Source organism: Gopherus evgoodei, chromosome 6 (assembly GCF_007399415.2).
Source record: "Gopherus evgoodei ecotype Sinaloan lineage chromosome 6, rGopEvg1_v1.p, whole genome shotgun sequence".
Taxonomy (NCBI): domain Eukaryota; kingdom Metazoa; phylum Chordata; order Testudines; family Testudinidae; genus Gopherus; species Gopherus evgoodei.
Genome location: NC_044327.1, coordinates 70,844,943 through 70,857,099, shown reverse-complemented (window position 1 = coordinate 70,857,099; position 12,157 = coordinate 70,844,943). Strand labels below are relative to the sequence as shown.

Below are 12,157 nucleotides of genomic sequence, written 5' to 3'. Positions count from 1 at the left end.
CTTAGGAAGTCAGGAAATGCAAAAATTCCCTGCAGGAATATTAATTCCAACATGTTGCACTATGAAATATTTTCTATTCCTATTTCCCATAATAAATGAATACCCTGATATAGTACTGTATATATTGTTGAATGAAGCTATCACTGAAGTCCAGTGACGGATGTGACTTCCCAGTTAGTGGAATTCAAGGTCTACATTTTCAGCTATAGAGACCTAACTAGCTCATATGCTGACTACCTTAGTCATGTAACTGGGACCATGAAAGTGGACCTTTAAACTCAGTGGGGGTCTGCACCAGCAAATGGGTTGGCCCATGTGGTTCTGACTGTATGATTGGGAGCTTAGGGATCACTATTCTAAGTACTATAGTGGCAGTTGAGAATAAATTGAGGTGCTTATGCTAACAGTTCTCATGTTTTAACTTTGGGAATCCAGAGGCAGGGCATTCTCAAGGAACAGCCTTTAGTTCTGAAACTTGTTTTTCCTATTGGCCGGGCCAAGCCCAAGTTTGTTAATCTCTCCAGGACACAGAATAAAGTACATTGGTTTACTCTGGCTTTTGCCCAAGTATAGTGATGACACATTGAACCAATGTTTGAAAGACTTCATTTCAGCTGATATCAGTAGGTTTTTCTGAGTATATTTGTATATGTGCCTATAGACAGTCATGGGATCATTTTATGTTGTAAAATAAAATAAATTCTCATATCAAATTTAAAATAATTGTACTGTGATTGACAGCTACTTCCTTTTATCCTGACAGCATTCTCAACTCAGAACCATTGAGCCTATACAATTATACAGTCCATAAGAACATGATAAAAGCATATGTTGTATTATATTCTTTGTTACATGTTGGAAATTAATTGCATTTCAATGCATATATTGCTGTAAATTCTTATACAGGACCAAATTCACTCCCGGGGTAACTCCATTGACTTCAGTGAGCTCAGGAACGAGTTTGGCTCAGAAAAATCTATCAAATTGTTAAAATGGTACCAAAGATAAAGTTAAGCTAACATGATCTCCCAGCTGTTTCTCTGGTGTAATTGTTTTTGAGGTGTTTGGTGTGGCTGCACCTAAAGTACTTAATGCTTCTGTGTATTCTTGTGGTTATTGATGGTGGTGAAGGAGAGCTGCTAGAGGGCAAGGCAGCAGATGCGCTGAGTAGCTAGTACTTACAGCTTGCCATAATGAAAATTGATATATTCTGTTCAATGTGTGAAGACTGTCACCCCAACCTGACATGTCAGCATTATCATTGCAAACATTTTGTTACCTGTCACAAGCAATTCTATTCCCGCCTTGAGGCACTTCTAAACTTGGCATCATCCATATTTACATGAGTTTGTTCCTTTTACTTGCACAAAAATGTCCACTTTAAACATCTTGAACTATACAAGGGCATTACACCCTCAGAGATTATCCATGGAAATTACAGAAAAGAAAAAAGAAACCTTTGGAATTACAGTGAGTCATTTCAACCATCCTGAATTCATTTGCAATGACAAATTGTCATATCTTATCAAATATTCCTCAGACTAGTCTCTCTCTCTCTCTCTCTCTTTCTGTAAGAACAAATTTTGGAGTATTACTACATTTGGAATCAAAGTGATGTAAATGATTTCTAATATAGGAAGATATTCTTACAAATATGATGGTACTTGAAAAAGCATGTAAAAATTGCCAGCTAGTGTTAGCACAGGGAAGCCATTACAGCAAGAAATTAATTCAAAGAACGCTTCTCCAGGGCATGTCAGAAGAATCTTTTTACTAGTATCTTCACATTGCTTATTAGAATAAGGATGACTCCGAATGCTTCTGCATCGGTGCTGGATTGACTCATTCACCTCTTAACAATGTTTAACTATGTCAACATGGTCTCATTATCATAACCTTGAATTTCGAATAGTGTGCATAAGGTAAAGTGTAAGAGTGCACCTTGCAGGGAAGACTATACAGGTTTGTTTTTAATAAGTAGAACTTCTGGCTGATGCAGTGCAAAAGGATTTAGAAAAACAAGGAATGAGGGGAGTGAAAACATATATCCCATCCAATGACTGATCTGAGGTAGCTCCGCACATTACCAGTGCAGTGTTATAAAGTTTAATCTTAACAAGAGATACATTGGCTGGTAAAGCAGCATTATTGACAGTAGAGGAAGAATTGATTTTTCTTGATCAGTTGATATTTGCCTTGATGTGTAAAATACAGGTCAGAACAATTTTAATCATCTTTAAATAGAGTCTCACACCTTCTTTATATCTGGTTTGTCATCTACCCACTCCGTGTCATACTGTGTGCAAGATTCTGATCTCATATTCTCTGGTGTAAATCTATAGAAGCTGTATTGTTATGCCAGTATAAATCCACTGCACTCAATGGATTTATCCCAGGTTTACAGCAATGTAGCTGAGCTCAGACTTTTGGCACATTTGAAAAGAACAGTTCATCTTATTTACTCAGAACCTGTTTCTTTTAGAAATGCTGATTTTGCAGAGCAGGGAGCAGGTGGACCAACAACTCAGGCAGAAATGAAACACAAGTGTAATCACATCAATCAGCAGTAGTGGTAGATTTCAGTCACACAGCTATGTAAGTGGCCAGAGGGAAAAATGGTATTCATTTTCTGACTGATTCCTTCAGCATGTTGTTAATGGAAACTAAGCTTTCTCTTAAAACTTGAAGGCTTGCTTGTAAGCATCTGGCATTGGCCACTGCAGAATACTGGGCTAGATGGACCTTTGGTCTGACCCAGTATGGACATTCTTATATGATGTTCATTAACAATTTGAGCATCTTGTATGTCACCATTACACTAATGGGAAGAAACAAAAGAACATGACTACTGTTAGCATTTGAGGGTACCCAATGCATTGGGCCAAAGTGGGTTTTAATCCTGTTGGTTGTGCTTATTCAGCTGGTAAAGTACAAATTGTTCTCTTCCAGTGCAGCTTTCCTAGGGAAGTTCTGTTCTGCTTATGATGGACCCAACATTGCACCTGTCTGTTTTTGACTGGCATACAGCCCACAGGAAACAGTTCAACAACAATGTGTGGATGAAGGAAATGAAGAAGTTAGGGCTGGAAAAGACCTGTTAGGTCACCTACTCTATTCCCCTGTTAGTGCAGCATTGATCCTTGCACTGCCTCTTTCTAGTGCTTTATCTAGTTTTAAATGTCCTAAGCAAAGAGGCTTCCACTACTGAATCCTGAGCTTACTTAATAGCATGCAGTGAGGTCCACAGCTAAGCCAACTGCTTCCTCAGAGATGAACAGTCTCCAGTTTGTTTTAACAGCTAACATAAAGAGCTGCACAATGGAAGCTATTTTAGTGCACAACAAGAAGTAGTTTTTATTGGTAGTTAAAAAACAGAAGCTATGTTACACATCCTTAAGCACCATCTACTAGCACCTGTCAAAGTTAGAATCAGGACTCACAATTTGTCAGACCACTCTGTTTATTAGCGCAGCACTCCGCCAATAACATTCAGAATATGTGAGTGGCCATGCAAGGCCCAAACAGTCTTATTTATACAGATAAAAGAGCGGGAATTTAGACAAAGGGACAAAGAAATCAAAACAGTAAAATTCACCTGGGGCACAGCATGCATATCCTATTTCCTTACTAACTGTTATCGATCTAAGGCTAATACTTCACCAACTGCCCTTAAACGGTGCAATTGTTCTATGTTAATGTCTGTATTCCTGACACCTGGTTGCAACATTCCAACAACTTTGCTTAAAGGTACAGACAACATTTCTTTAATCCTTTCTATTCTTACTATATAATTCATTCTACTTTCACACACCTTATCTACTAACTATTAACTATTTACATATTCAGTAACGAAAAACGACATTAACTCAGAGTTAAAGTTGCTTGATGGTATGTCATACCCTTGCAGAACATTGAGTTGAGCCAAACTCAAACTTCTGAAAAGTAGGAAATGCCAAGGCAACCTTAACTCTGTTCTCTTTCAGAAATGCCTCAATATCCCCATATCTTTACTATGACAACCCTCTAGTTGTTGACATGTACAAGCTCTTCTCATTTTTCAACCCATTCACTCATCCACAGGATTCCATCTAGCACTATTAAAGGACAAAAAGAGTGATAAGAGGGTTGTCCATGCCACCTTTCCTCTGTTCCCCTGGATCTGACAGAAGGGGAGATAATATATAGACATAGAGCTATTTCATAGCAATCTGGACAAAGAAATGTATTCTGAGCCCTCCTTCAAGCTCCAAGCCCTCTTGGACTGCTTATTATCTGGGAGTCAGCTAGGGGTGCTATTTGAAGTGACGCCTCTTCTGCTTCTCTAATGGAGCATATTGAAGGAGAGGAAGTTAATAAGAGAACTTTTCCCTTTGACCTCTATACTAATCTGCTCTAAGGTGTTGACACCAGTTTCCTGGAGGGAATCTGTTTCCTTTCAGTGAAAGTGCTAAGAGATCCCTCTACTTTGGCCTCTGAACTGCACTAACCAGGTCTTTCCAGAGATTCCTGGGCAAACACCAAGCAGGGTAGCTATCTGTGTTGTAGTGCTGACAGGCACTGCTGCTACTTTATGTCCCTGAATTCTATCCATGATGGGAACCCTCATTGGCATACAGCAGCTGCTATTGTGCCTGTACTCCAGGTTAGTGGAGCACCACATGTCCATATGTTAACTGAATGTTCTTGCCCTTAGATGGTGTAATAGAGCGCAGCACATGGCATCAGTCTATGTCAATTTGTTCTCTTGTCAGTTATAAGGAACATTTTCCAAGACCCAAACATGCAACTTCCTTTTCTGATCTATTCTACCCAAGCTGAAGAATGATGTCGAACAGCACACTGGAACTATGCACGTCACTATGCCTGAATCCATTTGTTTTTCTACCTTAAAGGAGAAGAAAATGGGTTAGGTTACTGTAAATTTGTGTATAGACTGTGCATTTGAAAAGGGGAACCTATTTACAGTATTTTCATTAGCAAGGAGTGCATATAGCATGGTCACCCTTAAATGAAAGAAACTGATTGATCTTTAACTCCTTGCATACCTTTTCAAGGTTCACTCAGTGCTTTCAGAGGCACACCAATATAGCATATGAATATGGGAAAAGTATATTCATAGTGCCAGGACCTGAGCTTGGTGTAAATTGGTGTAGCTCCATTGACTTCAAATCAGTGAGGAGGATCTGACCCTGTGGAGTTTTGCTGCCTTCATGAATGTACAATATATTGAGATGAGGATTAAAAGGACCTGCAAATTCATTTCTAAACCTATGCTTCTCACTAATGGCTACCTTTCCTTTCAAAGGAGCACAGAGCACAAAGGGTCAGATTCTTAAACCTGAATGTAGCCCCTGTGTGCCATGTAGATGGTGTTGGGGGGGTGCATAATGCCCAACTGAGAGTTTCCCTGTATGTTAGTGGAGCTACCTGCTGGTGCAGCTGTGCTGCTCCTGAGTCTTCTGCCTCTGCCTGCCCCTTCTCACAGGAGATGGGGCATGTCAGAGATGGAGAGGGAGTCTGGTAGAGCTTTGCTGTATTGCAGAATGCTCCTCTGGGAAGAGTCCTGGGAGCAGCTCTTGGTACTGTTATTACATATTAAAAAAAAGCGAGTGGAGGCACTTACGGCATTAAAAATAGTTCAGTTTAACAAGTTGTATAGACCGAGATTACAGTGCTGGCAAGTTACGAGCCCCTGCACACATGGTACTAGGATGGACTATAAGGATCAGCAGCTATTAAAAGGACTGTGCAGTGAGCCTGGTGCTCTTGGTGCTTATAGCCAACTCAGTCACTTATTTGAACACTGAAACGTCTCTGAGACTGAGTAAGCTGGTGATGATCTCATGCCTCTGTTTTACGTTGCAGCTTACAACGTGGCAGCTTGTATAGTTTTCAGGCACATGTCCCCTTCTGGAGAGGATAGCAACCATATGGACCTGATAACAGAGTAGTGGAACTGCCTCTTTATGCAGTTTTTGGAAGTACTCTGCCCTATGGTTGCCAGAGTACTCAATGGACCTCAGAGAGGACAGTGAGCTGGTAGAGCTTGCCAGAGAGCACTGGGAAGATGATGATGAAGAAAGTGACCGTAGACTAGAAGAAGTTGATGTGGACTTTTCAGATGAAGGAGATCCTTCTTTTGATTGTTGTCTTGGCAGTAGATGCTCTTCCAAACTCTCCTTCTTGCTTGTCTGGGTCATAGCTGTCTTCCGTGGCACTACTGTTTGAGTGCCAGCCATTCTAGCAGCAACAGAGGTTTGGGTTCTAGATGCTACCATTATAACACTGGTTTGCGTGACAGTATTAGAGAAAGTCACTGTGGGCTTCTCTTTCCATGGTTCAGTTTGAGTAGACATGCTGTTCACCTCCTTTGGTTCCACTATGGCCTCCTGACTTCCAAACCACTCCTCTGCACCAGTGTAAGAAGGACCCAAGTTATAGGATTTGCTTTCTTCAGTGTTGTTAGCCAAATCTGTTTTTTTCAGTGGTTTCTTGGGGGGTGCTTGACAGTCTGGCCAACTCTGCTCTCAAGAGGTTTCCCACAGTGGAGTCTTTAGGTGATTTTGTTCCATTGGCCAGGTGATCAAATATTCCACTGCTCCGGCAGCTGGATGGCAGCTTAGGGCTGATCGGTTTTGACTGTGCATAAAGGATCCTGAACTCCAGGTCAAAGTGTTCAGCCACTTGGCCTGACAGCAGCAACAAGTTACTGCTATTCAATTTCCCATCAGTCCATGTGAAGCTGTAGGAGCCTGTCGTCACTCTAATCCCATCAATAAATATGAACTTCTCATGGACTTTCCCAGCAGCCTTTGGTGGTGTCTGAGCTGTGGCTGGCTCCCTCAGAATCAGGGAGACAATCCTTCCCCGGTCTCCTGGGCTGAGTGGAGTTTTGGCACAGGAGAGAATCTGCCTGATATTAGCTAACTCACTAGCACCTACATAGGAAACATTTCCTTTTGACTGTAGACAGAAACATGTTGTTTCTGCAAACTGTACTCACGTCATGCTGCAGAACCCTTCCCCCATATTGCACCAGTTGTATTTTGCCACCTTTTGCTTGTCTGGTGGTAATTTAAAAACATATTAACACTTATTGCCATGTTAATTAGATGATACTGGCAAGACCAAGAAACTGTCAATAGTTATTGAATAGTGACTATAAATAAACTAATCATGGTAATTGGATTTGTCAGCTGACATGGAAAACAAATAACTTTATGGATGCTTTAAAGGTAAGATTAACCTACTGCAAAACGTTTTTCTAATCAACCTAATGGATGCAAGCTCGGCTGGTGGTAACAATCATAAAGGGGGAAAAATTGTCCTGGAGAGTAGAATGATCTGCTTAACCATTTCTTTAAAAAATAAGGTGAGATCCTTGAACAACCAGTGTCTTTCCAGAGAACACAAATTAAAGAGTAAAACACTAATTAGAACAGAGCAATATGAAAGCAAGAGAGAGACACACAGATCACCACTTCCCCAGACACTACAGAGGCATTAGAATGAAGAATTGGGAATATTCTCTGAACCTCTTCCAAGTAGTTTGTTTTATCCTGGGAGACTTATGAGAAAGCAATAAGAAGGGACAAAAGGTAGGAGTAGTCTTCTCAATGCCCAGGGGGTGTGACTAACAGAAGTAACAACAGCAGTACAGAGCACTTTCCTGAGACACAATGCAACCTCCCCACACCATCTGGTTTGTAGGGGGAATGGACATATAGGGCAGCATTTTCATCCCTCAGCACCTGATCAGCTGTGCTGGTGAGTGGAAGGATGGTCTTGTGATTAAGGGCCCAAGTCCTGATCCTCAGGGATCAGATCCTGAATATTTAATGACTAAGGCAACTATTTAGTCATGAGTATCTTTAGTAAAAGTCATGGACAGGGCATGGGCAATAAATAAAAGTTCACGGCCCCTGACCTGTCCATGACTTATACTAAAAATACTTGTAATTAAATCTTGAGGGGAGACGGTGCTGGAAAGCTGTGGGAGGCTGCTGCTGAGGAGGGTGTCGAGGGAGGTGCTGAAAGTGGGGCCCGCCTGGGGCCTGCGGGCACCAGCTGCCCGGGGCCATGGATCAGGACTGCTCCGCCTGGGAACTGCTGCCCGGGGCCATGTACTGCAGCTGCTGCTGCTCTGGCTGGTTGGCCAGGGACTGGGGCCGTGGATCCCAGCTGCGGACCACTGTCCTGACCACAGCTGCTCCAGCCAGGGACTGCTGCTCCAGACCATGGCTGCTCCAGCAGGCTTCCGCGGGACCACTGCCTGGGGCCACGGACTGTGTCTGTTCTGGCTGCCCTGGGACTGCTGCTGGGGGCCGCTGGAACAGCGGCTGGTGTTGCTGTTCTGGGAGCTGATCCAGCTGTGGCTGGTGTGGCTGTCCTGGGGGGCCAGCTGCTTGGGCAGCTGTGGGGTCAACCACCCTGGCTCCTGCAGAAGTCACAGAGGTCACGGAAAGTCACAGAATCCGTGACTTCTACAATCTCCATGACAGATACTGAGTCCTACTAATGACGCATTGTCAATCCACCTCTGGATAAAGACAATGCATGCACTATTAATTAGAACACTAATTTATTTAACAGCTCAGTCCAAAAGCACTGGGCTACCATGCCCTACAGGTGAAAGAGATTAGGGCCATTACACTACACATTTTCTCCAAATGCTGTATTACATGACATTTCAGAAGAATAGCCAGAACAGTAAGAGGTGAACAAGGTAAAGTTAAGGCAAAGGCACAAAGAGGCTTATCGTCTCAGTCCCCAGTGTCTTCACCCTTTGAGTCCTTATCATCTTTCACCTTATCTTAGCTGCTTAGCTTTAAAGCAGAAAGCTGATCACCAAAATACATTACATGCTTTTTATTGTGAAATACAACATGTGGTTTAGTACAGCTCATCCTGTCAGAAAAGGCTGCTTGAAGAACCACTGCCACATTGGCAAAAGCAAAGCTTTAACAAGCCCTTGACTCTAATAGGATCATATGATGAGAATCGAAGAAATGCAGGGACACAAGGCCCCACCTGAAGGAAGTCATCCTTTTATGGGTATCTTTGTGGATACACAGCAAATTTCTATAGGGCTCTAAAGAAGCTAAGCTGCCGTGTTAATTTTTTCTTTGTTTACATTCATTATTAATTAATTACAAAGACATTTGCGATCAAGCCTGCTTCTATGGAAGTCAGTGAGAGTTCTGGTATTCATTTTAATGACAGCAGGATTAGGCCTTATACTTCTGTTTCTCATCTAAGCACCTGAAATAAAATCCCTTATCCTATTGTGATGCACCCATTTGTAGTATCACACTAATAGAGTTTGCATTTACAAGCACAGGATGGAAACTATTATTTAAGGAGCAAAGCAAAGCAGATAGATCAGGGCCAGATGTCTGGTCCTAACTGTGTTTGCCCTCTATTAGCAGATTGAGAATTTGGAAGAACATAAGGGTCCTTTATACCAAAGTAAATATCCTTAAATCAGACTATAATAAACAGAGAACTCCTGAAATCCAAGGGTATATCCACACAGCATGTAGCATCGAATCCAAGAGTATAGATCGAAGGACTTGGGTTTGCAGAGTTTGGACTACAGTGCTAAAAATAGCTGCCTAGGTAGGGGAGTGAGCTTCAGAGCCTGAGCTCCAGCCCTAGTCACAACATCTACACAGCTATTTTTAGCGCAAGAGCCTCAGACTGTTGACCCTGGCTCTGAGACTTACTGCCGCTTGCTGTGTAGACAGACCCTAAGTGGTAAAGGTCTGTGTTTATGGAACTTTAGGTCAATATTTTCAAATATGACTAGTGATTTTGGAAGCCTTAATTTTTAAGGGCCCAACTTAAGAAACATTAAAAGGGCCTGGTGTTCAGAAAGGGCTGAGCATCCACCCTTTGAAAATTTTCTGAAGTTGGGTACCCAAAATCATTAATCACATTTGAAAATCTTGGCATAAGACCTTTGAAACACTGCGCAGGTGTGTATTATTTACTATGAAGTGATGGTAGCTTCTTTATAGATAAAGTTGCACATGTTAATCTACTATAAGGTAGACTTTGATCCCACCTGAAATGCCAAAGAAAAAGAGAAATTCTCCCGCTTTCATAGAATATTAGAGTTGAGAGAGACCTCAGGAGGTTATCTAGTCCAACCTCCTGCTCAAGCAGGACCAACACCAACTAAATCATCCCAGCCAGGGCTTTGTCAAGCTGGGCCTTAAAAACCTCTAAGGATGGAGATTCCACCACCTCCGTAGGTAACCCATTCCAGTGCTTCACCACCCTTCTAGTGAAATAGTGTTTCCTAATATCCAACCTAGACCTCCCCCAGCGCAACTTGAGACAATTGCTTATTGTTCTATCATCTGCCACCACTAAGAACAGCCTAGCTCCATCCTCTTTGGGATCCCTCTTCAGGTAGTTGAAGGCTGCTATCAAATCCCCCCTTATTCTTCTCTTCTGCAGATTAAATAACCCCAGTTCCCTCAGCCTCTCCTCATAAGTCATGTGCCCCAGCCCTCTAATAATTTTCATTGAATTCCACTGGTTTCTCTCCAAATTGTTCACATCCCTTCTGTAGTGGGGGGACCAAAACTGGACATAGTACTCCAGGTGTGGCTTCACCATGGCTGAATAGAGGGGAATAATCACTTCCCTAAATCTGCTGGCAGTGCTCCTACTAATACAGCCCAATATGCCATTGGCCTTGTCAACAAGGGCACACTGCTGACTCATATCCAGCTTCTCGTCCACTGTAATCCCCAGGTCCTTTTCTGCATAACTGTTGCTCAGCCAGTTTGTCCCCAGCCTGTAGCGGTGCATGGGATTCTTCCTTCCTATGTGCAGGACTCTGCACTTGTCCTTGTTGAACCTCATCAGATTTCTTTTGGCCCAATCCTCCAATTTGTCTAGGTCCCTCTGGATCCTATCTCTACCCTCCAGTTTATCTAACTCTCCCCCCATCTTAGTGTCATCTGCGAACCTGCTGAGGGTGCAATTCATCCCATCATCCAGATTAATAAAGGCTTTGGTTTCACTGACCAGTACAACATATTATAAACTTGTTGATTGAACGCAATACTTTTTAAATGTCTTTCTATGAGAGGTATCTTATATAACAAAAACCTTAATTCTCATTTTATTGCCATGATGAATAATGCATTTCTGTTTACTTGATAAAAATAATATGCTTGTGTTTTACATGAGTAATGTAAGATTCTTAACTATGCTCATCCTTGCTTTTTCAAATGCTTGGTTTTGGAAATGAAATGATAGGTAAATATATTAAAACTGACTTTTGGACCAATGTTTTTTGGTTATAGAATTGCAGTGGCATTTTGGTAGAATACTGCATTATGTATTTTGTCAGTGGGGCAGTGGTTGTTTAACTGTGGAATCTGGGCAGGAAAGAAGCTAAGTTTCCTGAAGCAGAATCTCTCTACTTTACATGTCTTGCCATAAAAATTTTGACCCTTCAAAAGAGAGAAAGAGAGTAACAATGTTCGGCCATTGCCAATTCTGTATCATACTATGGAGTTTCACACAGGAGTACTATAGCAAGGTTCAGTAGATCAAAATTCACATGAAAATAAATTAATTTCTTCATAGACACATGGAAATATTGGCTCTGATTTACTGACATACCGAAAAATGTAGAAATGTTCTAGTAGCTTGTGAGTTGTCTGTCTGTCACAGAGTAAATCTCTCAGGTTACTCATATCCCTGCTGTTAAGAGCCTGGAAAACAGTTTTAGGAAACAACTGCCTCTCAAAGATGTCGCTGCTCAAGTATCACAGGACCCATCACTGGTGTCCAAGTTGAGGGCACTTGGTGATCTAGGGAGTCCAGCTACTTACAGCAGTAGCCATGCCATCTGCCGCAGAAACATTTATAAAAACTATAAGACTGTTGTGGCAGGACAGAGCGTTGTCTGTCTCTGATTTATGTCAAGCTGAACGCATGATAGGCAGCACTTTCTTGCATCTGAGGATACATTGAATCAGATAATTGGTACAACTCTTCTTTTATTCCTTGACACCTTCACAACTGCCAACAAATCCATATATGAATATTACTGAAGGTAGTGTTACAAAAATGTTACTAGGATAATTAAGTGAATTGAACCAGGTTTGATACAGAAAACACAGCTAAATAATAC

General features: G+C 41.8%; 1 pseudogene; it reads right to left on the bottom strand.

Moving 5' to 3' along the window:
• Positions 1 to 5,701: 5,701 nt before the first annotated feature.
• LOC115654037 lies at positions 5,702 to 11,867 on the bottom strand (annotated as a pseudogene).
• Between the last annotated feature and the right edge of the window lie 290 nt (positions 11,868 to 12,157).